The 14,607-nt window shown below is 43.6% G+C and overlaps 16 non-coding genes across 16 annotated transcripts; all 16 read left to right on the top strand.

Moving 5' to 3' along the window:
• Positions 1 to 2,046: 2,046 nt before the first annotated feature.
• trnak-cuu lies at positions 2,047 to 2,119 on the top strand. The gene has a single exon. It is a non-coding gene; the product is annotated as a tRNA-Lys (tRNA).
• A 1,310-nt stretch (positions 2,120 to 3,429) lies between these two features.
• trnak-cuu lies at positions 3,430 to 3,502 on the top strand. Its single transcript has one exon. It is a non-coding gene; the product is annotated as a tRNA-Lys (tRNA).
• Positions 3,503 to 4,808: 1,306 nt separating this feature from the next.
• On the top strand, positions 4,809 to 4,881 carry trnak-cuu. Its single transcript has one exon. It is a non-coding gene; the product is annotated as a tRNA-Lys (tRNA).
• A 424-nt stretch (positions 4,882 to 5,305) lies between these two features.
• On the top strand, positions 5,306 to 5,378 carry trnak-cuu. The gene has a single exon. It is a non-coding gene; the product is annotated as a tRNA-Lys (tRNA).
• Positions 5,379 to 5,803: 425 nt separating this feature from the next.
• On the top strand, positions 5,804 to 5,876 carry trnak-cuu. Its single transcript has one exon. It is a non-coding gene; the product is annotated as a tRNA-Lys (tRNA).
• A 425-nt stretch (positions 5,877 to 6,301) lies between these two features.
• trnak-cuu lies at positions 6,302 to 6,374 on the top strand. The gene has a single exon. It is a non-coding gene; the product is annotated as a tRNA-Lys (tRNA).
• A 922-nt stretch (positions 6,375 to 7,296) lies between these two features.
• On the top strand, positions 7,297 to 7,369 carry trnak-cuu. The gene has a single exon. It is a non-coding gene; the product is annotated as a tRNA-Lys (tRNA).
• Positions 7,370 to 9,782: 2,413 nt separating this feature from the next.
• On the top strand, positions 9,783 to 9,855 carry trnak-cuu. The gene has a single exon. It is a non-coding gene; the product is annotated as a tRNA-Lys (tRNA).
• A 423-nt stretch (positions 9,856 to 10,278) lies between these two features.
• trnak-cuu lies at positions 10,279 to 10,351 on the top strand. Its single transcript has one exon. It is a non-coding gene; the product is annotated as a tRNA-Lys (tRNA).
• A 424-nt stretch (positions 10,352 to 10,775) lies between these two features.
• On the top strand, positions 10,776 to 10,848 carry trnak-cuu. The gene has a single exon. It is a non-coding gene; the product is annotated as a tRNA-Lys (tRNA).
• A 424-nt stretch (positions 10,849 to 11,272) lies between these two features.
• Positions 11,273 to 11,345, top strand: trnak-cuu. The gene has a single exon. It is a non-coding gene; the product is annotated as a tRNA-Lys (tRNA).
• A 424-nt stretch (positions 11,346 to 11,769) lies between these two features.
• On the top strand, positions 11,770 to 11,842 carry trnak-cuu. The gene has a single exon. It is a non-coding gene; the product is annotated as a tRNA-Lys (tRNA).
• Positions 11,843 to 12,763: 921 nt separating this feature from the next.
• On the top strand, positions 12,764 to 12,836 carry trnak-cuu. The gene has a single exon. It is a non-coding gene; the product is annotated as a tRNA-Lys (tRNA).
• A 425-nt stretch (positions 12,837 to 13,261) lies between these two features.
• trnak-cuu lies at positions 13,262 to 13,334 on the top strand. The gene has a single exon. It is a non-coding gene; the product is annotated as a tRNA-Lys (tRNA).
• A 424-nt stretch (positions 13,335 to 13,758) lies between these two features.
• Positions 13,759 to 13,831, top strand: trnak-cuu. Its single transcript has one exon. It is a non-coding gene; the product is annotated as a tRNA-Lys (tRNA).
• Positions 13,832 to 14,257: 426 nt separating this feature from the next.
• Positions 14,258 to 14,330, top strand: trnak-cuu. The gene has a single exon. It is a non-coding gene; the product is annotated as a tRNA-Lys (tRNA).
• Positions 14,331 to 14,607: the final 277 nt, after the last annotated feature.

Below are 14,607 nucleotides of genomic sequence, written 5' to 3'. Positions count from 1 at the left end.
TATTTTGCAGAAACTGGGATGTACGATATTCGAACCAAGTCAAACTCACTATTGAGGTACCTGGCTAGCTCAGTCGGTAGAGCATGAGACTCTTAATCGCAGTGTAGAGGGTTCGAGCCCCACGTTGGGTGTTTATTTTCTCTGCCAAAGCACCAACTCACTTCGCAAACAACCATCCTCTTGGAATTTCGAGCAGGCTTGCCACCCTGTTTTGCTGGTGATACAGAAGGCTATGAATTTGTATTCTATCTCTACCTGCACTCTCACCTGTCATCTCAATGACATACCTATTACCGATGACTTGTACTCCTAAATGGATTGAATAAATTATCATTTTCCGGACAAGAAATAGACAGGCAGCGGCTTCAAGAAGAATACTTGCTCCTGGTGGGGCTTGAACTCAACCTTGGCATCGAATTACTGTATACTGCTGTATAAGTACAACACGCTAACAGATTGCACCACAGGATCCATCAACAACACTCACTGATCACCATATTTTGCAGAAACTGGGATGTACGATATTCGAACCAAGTCATAATCACTAATGGTTACCTGGCTAGCTCAGTCGGTAGAGCATGAGACTCTTAATCTCAGGGTCGTGGATTTGAGCCCCGCGTTGGGTGTTGATATTCTCTGCCAAAGTACCAAATCACTTCGCAAACAACCATCCTCTTGGAATTTCGAGCAGGCTTGCCACCCTGCATTGCTGGTGATACAGAAGGCTATGAATTTGTATTCTATCTCTGCCTGCACTCTGACCTGTCATCTCAATGACATCCCTATTACCGATGAATTGTACTCCTAAATGGCTTGAATAAATTATAATTTCCCAGGATAGAAATAGACAGGCAGAGTCTTCAAGAAGAATCCTTGCTCCTGGTGGGGCTTGAACTCATAACCTTCGCATCAAATTACTGTATACTGCTGTATAAGTACAACACGCTAACAGATTGCACCACAGGATCCATCACCAACACTCTCACATAACTCCATATTTTGCAGAAACGGGGCTGTATGATATTCGGACCAAGTCAATATTACTATAGAGGTACCTGGCTAGCTCAGTCGGTAGAGCATGAGACTCTTAATCTCAGGGTCGTGGGTTAGAGCCCCACGTTAGGTGATTATTTTCTCTGCCGAAGCACCAACTCACTTCGCAAACCATCTGCTTGGAATTTCGAGCAGGCTTGCCACCCTGCATTGCTGGTGATACAGAAGGCTATGAATTTGTATTCTATCTCTGCCTGCACTCTGACCTGTCATCTCAATGACATACCGATTACCGATGACTTGTACTCCTAAATGGATTGAATAAATTATAATTTTCCGGAATAGAAATAGACAGGCAGAGACTTCAAGAAGAATACTTGCTCCTGGTGGGGTTTGAACTCATAACCTTGTCATCTAATTGCTGTATACTGCTGTATAAGTACAACACGCGAACAGATTGCACCACAGGATCCATCAACAACACTCACTGATCACCATATTTTGCAGAAACTGGGATGTACGATATTCGAACCAAGTCAAACTCACTATTGAGGTGCCTGGCTAGCTCAGTCGGTAGAGCATGAGACTCTTAATCTCAGGGTTGTGGGTTCGAGACCCACGTTAGGTGATTATTTTCTCTGCCGAAGAACCAACTCACTTCGCAAACAGCCATCCGCTTGGAATTTCAAGCAGGATTGCCACCCTGCATAGCTGGTGATACAGAAGGCTATGAAATTGTATTCTATCTCTGCCTGCACTCTGACCTGTCATCTCAATGACATCCCTATTACCGATGAATTGTACTCCTAAATGGATTGAATAAATTATCATTTTCCGGAATAGAAATGGACAGGCAGGGGCTTCAAGAACAATACTTGCTCCTGGTGGGGTTTGAACTCATAACCTTCGCATTGAATTACTGTATACTGCTGTATAAGTACAACACGCGAACAGATTGCACCACAGGATCCATCAACAACGCTCACTGATCACCATATTTTGCAGAAACTACGATGTACGATATTCGAACCAAGTCAATATTACCATAAAGGTGCCTGGCTAGCTCAGTCGGTAGAGCATGAGACTCTTAATCTCAGGGTCGTGGGTTCGAGCCCCACGTTAGGTGATTATTTTCTCTGCCGAAGCACTAACTCACTTCGTAAACAGCCATCCGCTTGGAATTTTGAGCAGGCTTGCCACCCTGCATAGCTGGTGATACAGAAGGCTATGAATTTGTATTCTATCTCTGCCTGAACTCTGACCTGTCATCTCAATGATATCCCTATTACCGATGAATTGTACTCGTAAATGTATTGAATAAATTATAATTTTCCGGAATAGAAATAGACAGGCAGAGGCTTCAAGTAGAATACTTGCTCCTGGTGGGGCTTGAACTCATAACCTTCGCATCAAATTGCTGTATACTGCTTTACAAGTACAACACGGTAACAGAATGCACCACAGGATCCATCAACAACACTCTCACATAACCCCATATTTGGCAGAAACGTGGCTGTATGATATTCGGACCAAGTCAATATTAATAAAGAGGTACCTGGCTAGCTCAGTCGGTAGCGCATGAGACTCTTAATCTCAGGGTCGTGGGTTCGAGGCTATGAATTTGTATTCTATCTCTGCCTGCACTCTGACCTGTCATCTCAATGACATCCCTATTACCGATGAATTGTACTCCTAAATGGATTGAATAAATTATCATTTTCCGGAAGAGAAATAGACAGGCAGAGGCTTCAAGAAGAATACTTGCTCCTGGTGGGGCTTGAACTCATAACATTCGCATCGAATTAGTGTATACTGCTGTATAAGTACAACACGCTAACAGATTGCACCACAGGATCCATCAACAACACTCACTGATCACCATATTTTGCAGAAACTGGGATGTACGATATTCGAACCAAGTCACAATCACTAGTGGTTACCTGGCTAGCTCAGTTGGTAGAGCATGAGACTCTTAATCTCAGGGTCGTGGGTTTGAGCCCCACGTTGGGTGTTTATTTTCTCTGCCAAAACACCAACTCACTTCGCAAACAACCATCCTCTTGGAATTTCGAGCAGGCTTGCCACCCTGCATTGCTGGTGATACAGAAGGCTATGAATTTGTATTCTATCTCTGCCTGCACTCTGACCTGTCATCTCAATGACATCCCTATTACCGATGAATTGTACTCCTAAATGGATTGAATAAATTATCATTTTCCGGAATAGAAATAGACAGGCAGAGGCTTCAAGAAGAATACTTGCTCCTGGTGGGGCTTGAACTCATAACCTTCGCATCGAATTAGTGTATACTGCTGTATAAGTACAACACGCTAACAGATTGCACCACAGGATCCATCAACAACACTCACTGATCACCATATTTTGCAGAAACTGGGATGTACGATATTCGAACCAAGTCAATATTACTATAGAGGTACCTGGCTAGCTCAGTCGGTAGAGCATGAGACTCTTAATCTCAGGGTCGTGGGTTCGAGCCCCACGTTAGGTGATTATTTTCTCTGCCGAAGCACCAACTCATTCGCAAACAACCATCCTCTTGGAATTTCGAGCAGGCTTGACACCCTGCTTTGCTGGTGATACAGCAGGCTATGAATTTGTATTCTATCTCTGCCTGCACTCTGACCTGTCATCTCAATGACATACCTATTACCGATGAATTGTACTCCTAAATGGATTGAATAAATTATCATTTTCCGGAATAGAAATGGACAGGCAGGGGCTTCAAGAACAATACTTGCTCCTGGTGGGGTTTGAACTCATAACCTTCGCATCGAATTACTGTATACTGCTGTATAAGTACAACACGCGAACAGATTGCACCACAGGATCCATCAACAACGCTCACTGATCACCATATTTTGCAGAAACTGGGATGTACGATATTCGAACCAAGTCAATATTACCATAAAGGTGCCTGGCTAGCTCAGTTGGTAGAGCATGAGACTCTTAATCTCAGGGACGTGGGTTTGAGCCCCACGTTAGGTGATTATTTTCTCTGCCGAAGCACTAACTCACTGTAAACAGCCATCCGCTTGGAATTTTGAGCAGGCTTGCCACCCTGCATAGCTGGTGATACAGAAGGCTATGAATTTGTATTCTATCTCTGCCTGAACTCTGACCTGTCATCTCAATGATATCCCTATTACCGATGAATTGTACTCCTAAATGTATTGAATAAATTATAATTTTCCGGAATAGAAATAGACAGGCAGAGGCTTCAAGTAGAATACTTGCTCCTGGTGGGGCTTGAACTCATAACCTTCGCATCGAATTGCTGTATACTGCTTTACAAGTACAACGGTAACAGAATGCACCACAGGATCCATCAACAACACTCTCACATAACCCCATATTTGGCAGAAACGTGGCTGTATGATATTCGGACCAAGTCAATATTAATATAGAGGTACCTGGCTAGCTCAGTCGGTAGCGCATGAGACTCTTAATCTCAGGGTCGTGGGTTCGAGGCTATGAATTTGTATTCTATCTCTGCCTGCACTCTGACCTGTCATCTCAATGACATCCCTATTACCGATGAATTGTACTCCTAAATGGATTGAATAAATTATCATTTTCCGGAATAGAAATAGACAGGCAGAGGCTTCAAGAAGAATACTTGCTCCTGGTGGGGCTTGAACTCATAACCTTGTCCTCTAATTGCTGTATACTGCTGTATAAGTACAACACGCGAACAGATTGCACCACAGGATCCATCAACAACACTCACTGATCACCATATTTTGCAGAAACTGGGATGTACGATATTCGAACCAAGTCAAACTCACTATTGAGGTACCTGGCTAGCTCAGTCGGTAGAGCATGAGACTCTTAATCTCAGGGTCGTGGGTTCGAGCCCCACGTTGGGTGTTTATTTTCTCTGCCAAAACACCAACTCACTTCGCAAACAACCATCCTCTTGGAATTTCGAGCAGGCTTGCCACCCTGCATTGCTGGTGATACAGAAGGCTATGAATTTGTATTCTATCTCTGCCTGCACTCTGACCTGTCATCTCAATGACATACCTATTACCGATGAATTGTACTCCTAAATGGATTGAATAAATTATCATTTTCCGGAATAGAAATAGACAGGCAGAGGCTTCAAGAATAATACTTGCTCCTGGTGGGGCTTGAACTCATAACCTTCGCATCGAATTAGTGTATACTGCTGTATAAGTACAACACGCTAACAGATTGCACCACAGGATCCATCAACAACACTCACTGATCACCATATTTTGCAGAAACTGGGATGTACGATATTCGAACCAAGTCACAATCACTACTGGTTACCTGGCTAGCTCAGTCGGTAGAGCATGAGACTCTTAATCTCAGGGTCGTGGGTTCGAGCCCCACGTTGGGTGTTTATTTTCTCTGCCAAAACACCAACTCACTTCGCAAACAACCATCCTCTTGGAATTTCGAGCAGGCTTGCCACCCTGCATTGCTGGTGATACAGAAGGCTATGAATTTGTATTCTATCTCTTCCTGCACTCTGACCTGTCATCTCAATGACATCCCTATTACCGATGAATTGTACTCCTAAATGGATTGAATAAATTATCATTTTCCGGAATAGAAATAGACAGGCAGAGGCTTCAAGAAGAATACTTGCTCCTGGTGGGGCTTGAACTCATAACCTTGTCCTCTAATTGCTGTATACTGCTGTATAAGTACAACACGCGAACAGATTGCACCACAGGATCCATCAACAACACTCACTGATCACCATATTTTGCAGAAACTGGGATGTACGATATTCGAACCAAGTCAAACTCACTATTGAGGTACCTGGCTAGCTCAGTCGGTAGAGCATGAGACTCTTAATCTCATGGTCGTGGGTTCGAGCCCCACGTTGGGTGTTTATTTTCTCTGCCAAAGCACCAACTCACTTCGCAAACAACCATCCTCTTGGAATTTCGAGCAGGCTTGCCACCCTGCTTTGCTGGTGATACAGAAGGCTATGAATTTGTATTCTATCTCTGCCTGCACTCTGACCTGTCATCTCAATGACATACCTATTACCGATGAATTGTACTCCTAAATGGATTGAATAAATGATTATTTTCCGGAATAGAAGTAGACAGGCAGAGGCTTCAAGAAAAATACTTGCTCCTGGTGGGGCTTGAACTCATAACCTTGTCCTCTAATTGCTGTATACTGCTGTATAAGTACAACACGCGAACAGATTGCACCACAGGATCCATCAACAACACTCACTGATCACCATATTTTGCAGAAACTGGGATGTACGATATTCGAACCAAGTCAAACTCACTATTGAGGTACCTGGCTAGCTCAGTCGGTAGAGCATGAGACTCTTAATCTCAGGGTCGTGGGTTCGAGCCCCACGTTGGGTGTTTATTTTCTCTGCCAAAACACCAACTCACTTCGCAAACAAACATCCTCTTGGAATTTCGAGCAGGCTTGCCACCCTGCATTGCTGGTGATACAGAAGGCTATGAATTTGTATTCTATCTCTGCCTGCACTCTGACCTGTCATCTCAATGACATACCTATTACCGATGAATTGTACTCCTAAATGGATTGAATAAATTATCATTTTCCGGAATAGAAATAGACAGGCAGAGGCTTCAAGAAGAATACTTGCTCCTGGTGGGGCTTGAACTCATAACCTTTGCATCGAATTAGTGTATACTGCTGTATAAGTACAACACGCTAACAGATTGCACCACAGGATCCATCAACAACACTCACTGATCACCATATTTTGCAGAAACTGGGATGTACGATATTCGAACCAAGTCACAATCACTACTGGTTACCTGGCTAGCTCAGTCGGTAGAGCATGAGACTCTTAATCTCAGGGTCGTGGGTTCGAGCCCCACATTGGGTGTTTATTTTCTCTGCCAAAACACCAACTCACTTCGCAAACAACCATCCTCTTGGAATTTCGAGCAGGCTTGCCACCCTGCATTGCTGGTGATACAGAAGGCTATGAATTTGTATTCTATCTCTGCCTGCACTCTGACCTGTCATCTCAATGACATCCCTATTACCGATGAATTGTACTCCTAAATGGATTGAATAAATTATCATTTTCCGGAATAGAAATAGACAGGCAGAGGCTTCAAGAAGAATACTTTCTCCTGGTGGGGTTTGAACTCATAACCTTCGCATCGAATTAGTGTATACTGCTATATAAGTACAACACGCTAACAGATTGCACGACAGGATCCATCAACAACACTCACTGATCACCATATTTTGCAGAAACTGGGATGTACGATATTCAAACAAAGTCAAACTCACTATTAAGGTACCTGGCTAGCTCAGTCGGTAGAGCATGAGACTCTTAATCTCAGGGTCGTGGGTTCGAGCCCCACGTTAGGTGATTATTTTCTCTGCCGAAGCACCAACTCAATTCGCAAACAACCATCCTCTTGGAATTTCGAGCAGGCTTGACACCCTGCTTTGCTGGTGATACAGCAGGCTATGAATTTGTATTCTATCTCTGCCTGCACTCTGACCTGTCATCTCAATGACATACCTATTACCGATGAATTGTACTCCTAAATGGATTGAATAAATTATCATTTTCCGGAATAGAAATGGACAGGCAGGGGCTTCAAGAACAATACTTGCTCCTGGTGGGGTTTGAACTCATAACCTTCGCATCGAATTACTGTATACTGCTGTATAAGTACAACACGCGAACAGATTGCACCACAGGATCCATCAACAACGCTCACTGATCACCATATTTTGCAGAAACTACGATGTACGATATTCGAACCAAGTCAATATTACCATAAAGGTGCCTGGCTAGCTCAGTTGGTAGAGCATGAGACTCTTAATCTCAGGGACGTGGGTTTGAGCCCCACGTTAGGTGATTATTTTCTCTGCCGAAGCACTAACTCACTTCGTAAACAGCCATCCGCTTGGAATTTTGAGCAGGCTTGCCACCCTGCATAGCTGGTGATACAGAAGGCTATGAATTTGTATTCTATCTCTGCCTGAACTCTGACCTGTCATCTCAATGATATCCCTATTACCGATGAATTGTACTCCTAAATGTATTGAATAAATTATAATTTTCCGGAATAGAAATAGACAGGCAGAGGCTTCAAGAAGAATACTTGCTCCTGGTGGGGCTTGAACTCATAACCTTGTCCTCTAATTGCTGTATACTGCTGTATAAGTACAACACGCGAACAGATTGCACCACAGGATCCATCAACAACACTCACTGATCACCATATTTTGCAGAAACTGGGATGTACGATATTCGAACCAAGTCAAACTCACTATTGAGGTACCTGGCTAGCTCAGTCGGTAGAGCATGAGACTCTTAATCGCAGTGTAGTGGGTTCGAGCCCCACGTTGGGTGTTTATTTTCTCTGCCAAAGCACCAACTCACTTCGCAAACAACCATCCTCTTGGAATTTCGAGCAGGCTTGCCACCCTGTTTTGCTGGTGATACAGAAGGCTATGAATTTGTATTCTATCTCTACCTGCACTCTCACCTGTCATCTCAATGACATAACTATTACCGATGACTTGTACTCCTAAATGGATTGAATAAATTATCATTTTCCGGAATAGAAATAGACAGGCAGAGGCTTCAAGAAGAATACTTGCTCCTGGTGGGGCTTGAACTCATAACCTTCGCATCGAATTACTGTATACTGCTGTATAAGTACAACACGCTAACAGATTGCACCACAGGATCCATCACCAACACTCTCACATAACTCCATATTTTGCAGAAACGGGGCTGTATGATATTCGGACCAAGTCAATATTACTATAGAGGTACCTGGCTAGCTCAGTCGGTAGAGCATGAGACTCTTAATCTCAGGGTCGTGGGTTAGAGCCCCACGTTAGGTGATTATTTTCTCTGCCGAAGCACCAACTCACTTCGCAAACCATCTGCTTGGAATTTCGAGCAGGCTTGCCACCCTGCATAGCTGGTGATACAGAAGGCTATGAATTTGTATTCTATCTCTGCCTGCACTCTGACCTGTCATCTCAATGACATACCTATTACCGATGACTTGTACTCCTAAATGGATTGAATAAATTATAATTTTCCGGAATAGAAATAGACAGGCAGAGACTTCAAGAAGAATACTTGCTCCTGGTGGGGTTTGAACTCATAACCTTGTCATCTAATTGCTGTATACTGCTGTATAAGTACAACACGCGAACAGATTGCACCACAGGATCCATCAACAACACTCACTGATCACCATATTTTGCAGAAACTGGGATGTACGATATTCGAACCAAGTCAAACTCACTATTGAGGTACCTGGCTAGCTCAGTCGGTAGAGCATGAGACTCTTAATCTCAGGGTCGTGGGTTGAGCCCCACGTTGGGTGTTTATTTTCTCTGCCAAAACACCAACTCACTTCGCAAACAACCATCCTCTTGGAATTTCGAGCAGGCTTGCCACCCTGCATTGCTGGTGATACAGAAGGCTATGAATTTGTATTCTATCTCTGCCTGCACTCTGACCTGTCATCTCAATGACATACCTATTACCGATGAATTGTACTCCTAAATGGATTGAATAAATTATCATTTTCCGGAATAGAAATAGACAGGCAGAGGCTTCAAGAAGAATACTTGCTCCTGGTGGGGCTTGAACTCATAACCTTCGCATCGAATTAGTGTATACTGCTGTATAAGTACAACACGCTAACAGATTGCACCACAGGATCCATCAACAACACTCACTGATCACCATATTTTGCAGAAACTGGGATGTACGATATTCGAACCAAGTCAAATCACTACTGGTTACCTGGCTAGCTCAGTCGGTAGAGCATGAGACTCTTAATCTCAGGGTCGTGGGTTCGAGCCCCACGTTGGGTGTTTATTTTCTCTGCCAAAGCACCAACTCACTTCGCAAACAACCATCCTCTTGGAATTTCGAGCAGGCTTGCCACCCTGCATTGCTGGTGATACAGAAGGCTATGAATTTGTATTCTATCTCTGCCTGCACTCTGACCTGTCATCTCAATGACATCCCTATTACCGATGAATTGTACTCCTAAATGGATTGAATAAATTATCATTTTCCGGAATAGAAATAGACAGGCAGAGGCTTCAAGAAGAATACTTGCTCCTGGTGGGGCTTGAACTCATAACCTTGCATCTAATTGCTGTATACTGCTGTATAAGTACAACACGCTAACAGATTGCACCACAGGATCCATCAACAACACTCACTGATCACCATATTTTGCAGAAACTGGGATGTACGATATTCGAACCAAGTCAAATCACTATTGAGGTACCTGGCTAGCTCAGTCGGTAGAGCATGAGACTCTTAATCTCAGGGTCGTGGGTTCGAGCCCCACGTTGGGTGTTTATTTTCTCTGCCAAAGCACCAACTCACTTCGCAAACAACCATCCTCTTGGAATTTCGAGCAGGCTTGCCACCCTGCATTGCTGGTGATACAGAAGGCTATGAATTTGTATTCTATCTCTGCCTGCACTCTGACCTGTCATCTCAATGACATACCTATTACCGATGAATTGTACTCCTAAATGGATTGAATAAATTATCATTTTCCGGAATAGAAATAGACAGGCAGAGGCTTCAAGAAGAATACTTGCTCCTGGTGGGGCTTGAACTCATAACCTTGCATCGAATTAGTGTATACTGCTGTATAAGTACAACACGCTAACAGATTGCACCACAGGATCCATCAACAACACTCACTGATCACCATATTTTGCAGAAACTGGGATGTACGATATTCGAACCAAGTCAAACTCACTATTGAGGTACCTGGCTAGCTCAGTCGGTAGAGCATGAGACTCTTAATCTCAGGGTCGTGGGTTCGAGCCCCACGTTAGGTGATTATTTTCTCTGCCGAAGCACCAACTCACTTCGCAAACAACCATCCTCTTGGAATTTCGAGCAGGCTTGCCACCCTGCTTTGCTGGTGATACAGAAGGCTATGAATTTGTATTCTATCTCTGCCTGCACTCTGACCTGTCATCTCAATGACATACCTATTACCGATGAATTGTACTCCTAAATGGATTGAATAAATTATCATTTTCCGGAATAGAAATAGACAGGCAGAGGCTTCAAGAAGAATACTTGCTCCTGGTGGGGCTTGAACTCATAACCTTGCATCTAATTGCTGTATACTGCTGTATAAGTACAACACGCTAACAGATTGCACCACAGGATCCATCAACAACACTCACTGATCACCATATTTTGCAGAAACTGGGATGTACGATATTCGAACCAAGTCAAACTCACTATTGAGGTACCTGGCTAGCTCAGTCGGTAGAGCATGAGACTCTTAATCTCAGGGTCGTGGGTTCGAGCCCCACGTTAGGTGATTATTTTCTCTGCCGAAGCACCAACTCACTTCGCAAACAACCATCCTCTTGGAATTTCGAGCAGGCTTGCCACCCTGCATTGCTGGTGATACAGAAGGCTATGAATTTGTATTCTATCTCTGCCTGCACTCTGACCTGTCATCTCAATGACATCCCTATTACCGATGAATTGTACTCCTAAATGGATTGAATAAATTATCATTTTCCGGAATAGAAATAGACAGGCAGAGGCTTCAAGAAGAATACTTGCTCCTGGTGGGGCTTGAACTCATAACCTTGTCATCTAATTGCTGTATACTGCTGTATAAGTACAACACGCGAACAGATTGCACCACAGGATCCATCAACAACACTCACTGATCACCATATTTTGCAGAAACTGGGATGTACGATATTCGAACCAAGTCATAATCACTAATAGTTACCTGGCTAGCTCAGTCGGTAGAGCATGAGACTCTTAATCTCAGGGTCGTGGGTTCGAGCCCCACGTTAGGTGATTATTTTCTCTGCCGAAGCACCAACTCACTTCGCAAACAACCATCCTCTTGGAATTTCGAGCAGGCTTGCCACCCTGCATTGCTGGTGATACAGAAGGCTATGAATTTGTATTCTATCTCTGCCTGCACTCTGACCTGTCATCTCAATGACATCCCTATTACCGATGAATTGTACTCCTAAATGGATTGAATAAATTATCATTTTCCGGAATAGAAATAGACAGGCAGAGGCTTCAAGAAGAATACTTGCTCCTGGTGGGGCTTGAACTCATAACCTTCGCATCGAATTAGTGTATACTGCTGTATAAGTACAACACGCTAACAGATTGCACCACAGGATCCATCAACAACACTCACTGATCACCATATTTTGCAGAAACTGGGATGTACGATATTCGAACCAAGTCAAATCACTACTGGTTACCTGGCTAGCTCAGTCGGTAGAGCATGAGACTCTTAATCTCAGGGTCGTGGGTTCGAGCCCACGTTGGGTGTTTATTTTCTCTGCCAAAGCACCAACTCACTTCGCAAACAACCATCCTCTTGGAATTTCGAGCAGGCTTGCCACCCTGCATTGCTGGTGATACAGAAGGCTATGAATTTTGTATTCTATCTCTGCCTGCACTCTGACCTGTCATCTCAATGACATACCTATTACCGATGAATTGTACTCCTAAATGGATTGAATAAATTATCATTTTCCGGAATAGAAATAGACAGGCAGAGGCTTCAAGAAGAATACTTGCTCCTGGTGGGGCTTGAACTCATAACCTTGTCCTCTAATTGCTGTATACTGCTGTATAAGTACAACACGCTAACAGATTGCACCACAGGATCCATCAACAACACTCACTGATCACCATATTTTGCAGAAACTGGGATGTACGATATTCGAACCAAGTCAAACTCACTATTGAGGTACCTGGCTAGCTCAGTCGGTAGAGCATGAGACTCTTAATCTCAGGGTCGTGGGTTCGAGCCCCACGTTGGGTGTTTATTTTCTCTGCCAAAACACCAACTCACTTCGCAAACAACCATCCTCTTGGAATTTCGAGCAGGCTTGCCACCCTGCATTGCTGGTGATACAGAAGGCTATGAATTTGTATTCTATCTCTGCCTGCACTCTGACCTGTCATCTCAATGACATACCTATTACCGATGAATTGTACTCCTAAATGGATTGAATAAATTATCATTTTCCGGAATAGAAATAGACAGGCAGAGGCTTCAAGAAGAATACTTGCTCCTGGTGGGGCTTGAACTCATAACCTTCGCATCGAATTAGTGTATACTGCTGTATAAGTACAACACGCGAACAGATTGCACCACAGGATCCATCAACAACACTCACTGATCACCATATTTTGCAGAAACTGGGATGTACGATATTCGAACCAAGTCAAACTCACTATTGAGGTACCTGGCTAGCTCAGTCGGTAGAGCATGAGACTCTTAATCTCAGGGTCGTGGGTTCGAGCCCCACGTTAGGTGATTATTTTCTCTGCCGAAGCACCAACTCACTTCGCAAACAACCATCCTCTTGGAATTTCGAGCAGGCTTGCCACCCTGCATTGCTGGTGATACAGAAGGCTATGAATTTGTATTCTATCTCTGCCTGCACTCTGACCTGTCATCTCAATGACATCCCTATTACCGATGAATTGTACTCCTAAATGGATTGAATAAATTATCATTTTCCGGAATAGAAATAGACAGGCAGAGGCTTCAAGAAGAATACTTGCTCCTGGTGGGGCTTGAACTCATAACCTTCGCATCGAATTAGTGTATACTGCTGTATAAGTACAACACGCTAACAGATTGCACCACAGGATCCATCAACAACACTCACTGATCACCATATTTTGCAGAAACTGGGATGTACGATATTCGAACCAAGTCACAATCACTACTGGTTACCTGGCTAGCTCAGTCGGTAGAGCATGAGACTCTTAATCTCAGGGTCGTGGGTTCGAGCCCCACGTTGGGTGTTTATTTTCTCTGCCAAAACACCAACTCACTTCGCAAACAACCATCCTCTTGGAATTTCGAGCAGGCTTGCCACCCTGCATTGCTGGTGATACAGAAGGCTATGAATTTTGTATTCTATCTCTGCCTGCACTCTGACCTGTCATCTCAATGACATACCTATTACCGATGAATTGTACTCCTAAATGGATTGAATAAATTATCATTTTCCGGAATAGAAATAGACAGGCAGAGGCTTCAAGAAGAATACTTGCTCCTGGTGGGGCTTGAACTCATAACCTTCGCATCGAATTAGTGTATACTGCTATATAAGTACAACACGCTAACAGATTGCACCACAGAATCCATCAACAACACTCACTGATCACCATATTTTGCAGAAACTGGGATGTACGATATTCGAACAAAGTCAAACTCACTATTGAGGTACCTGGCTAGCTCAGTCGGTAGAGCATGAGACTCTTAATCTCAGGGTCGTGGGTTCGAGCCCCACGTTAGGTGATTATTTTCTCTGCCGAAGCACCAACTCAATTCGCAAACAACCATCCTCTTGGAATTTCGAGCAGGCTTGACCCTGCTTTGCTGGTGATACAGAAGGCTATGAATTTGTATTCTATCTCTGCCTGCACTCTGACCTGTCATCTCAATGACATACCTATTACCGATGAATTGTACTCCTAAATGGATTGAATAAATTATCATTTTCCGGAATAGAAATAGACAGGCAGAGGCTTCAAGAAGAATACTTGCTCCTGGTGGGGCTTGAACTCATAACCTT

The sequence above is a fragment of the Oncorhynchus gorbuscha genome, unplaced genomic scaffold (genome assembly GCF_021184085.1).
Source record: "Oncorhynchus gorbuscha isolate QuinsamMale2020 ecotype Even-year unplaced genomic scaffold, OgorEven_v1.0 Un_scaffold_2225, whole genome shotgun sequence".
NCBI lineage: Eukaryota > Metazoa > Chordata > Actinopteri > Salmoniformes > Salmonidae > Oncorhynchus > Oncorhynchus gorbuscha.
This window is presented reverse-complemented; position numbering and strand designations above follow the sequence as displayed.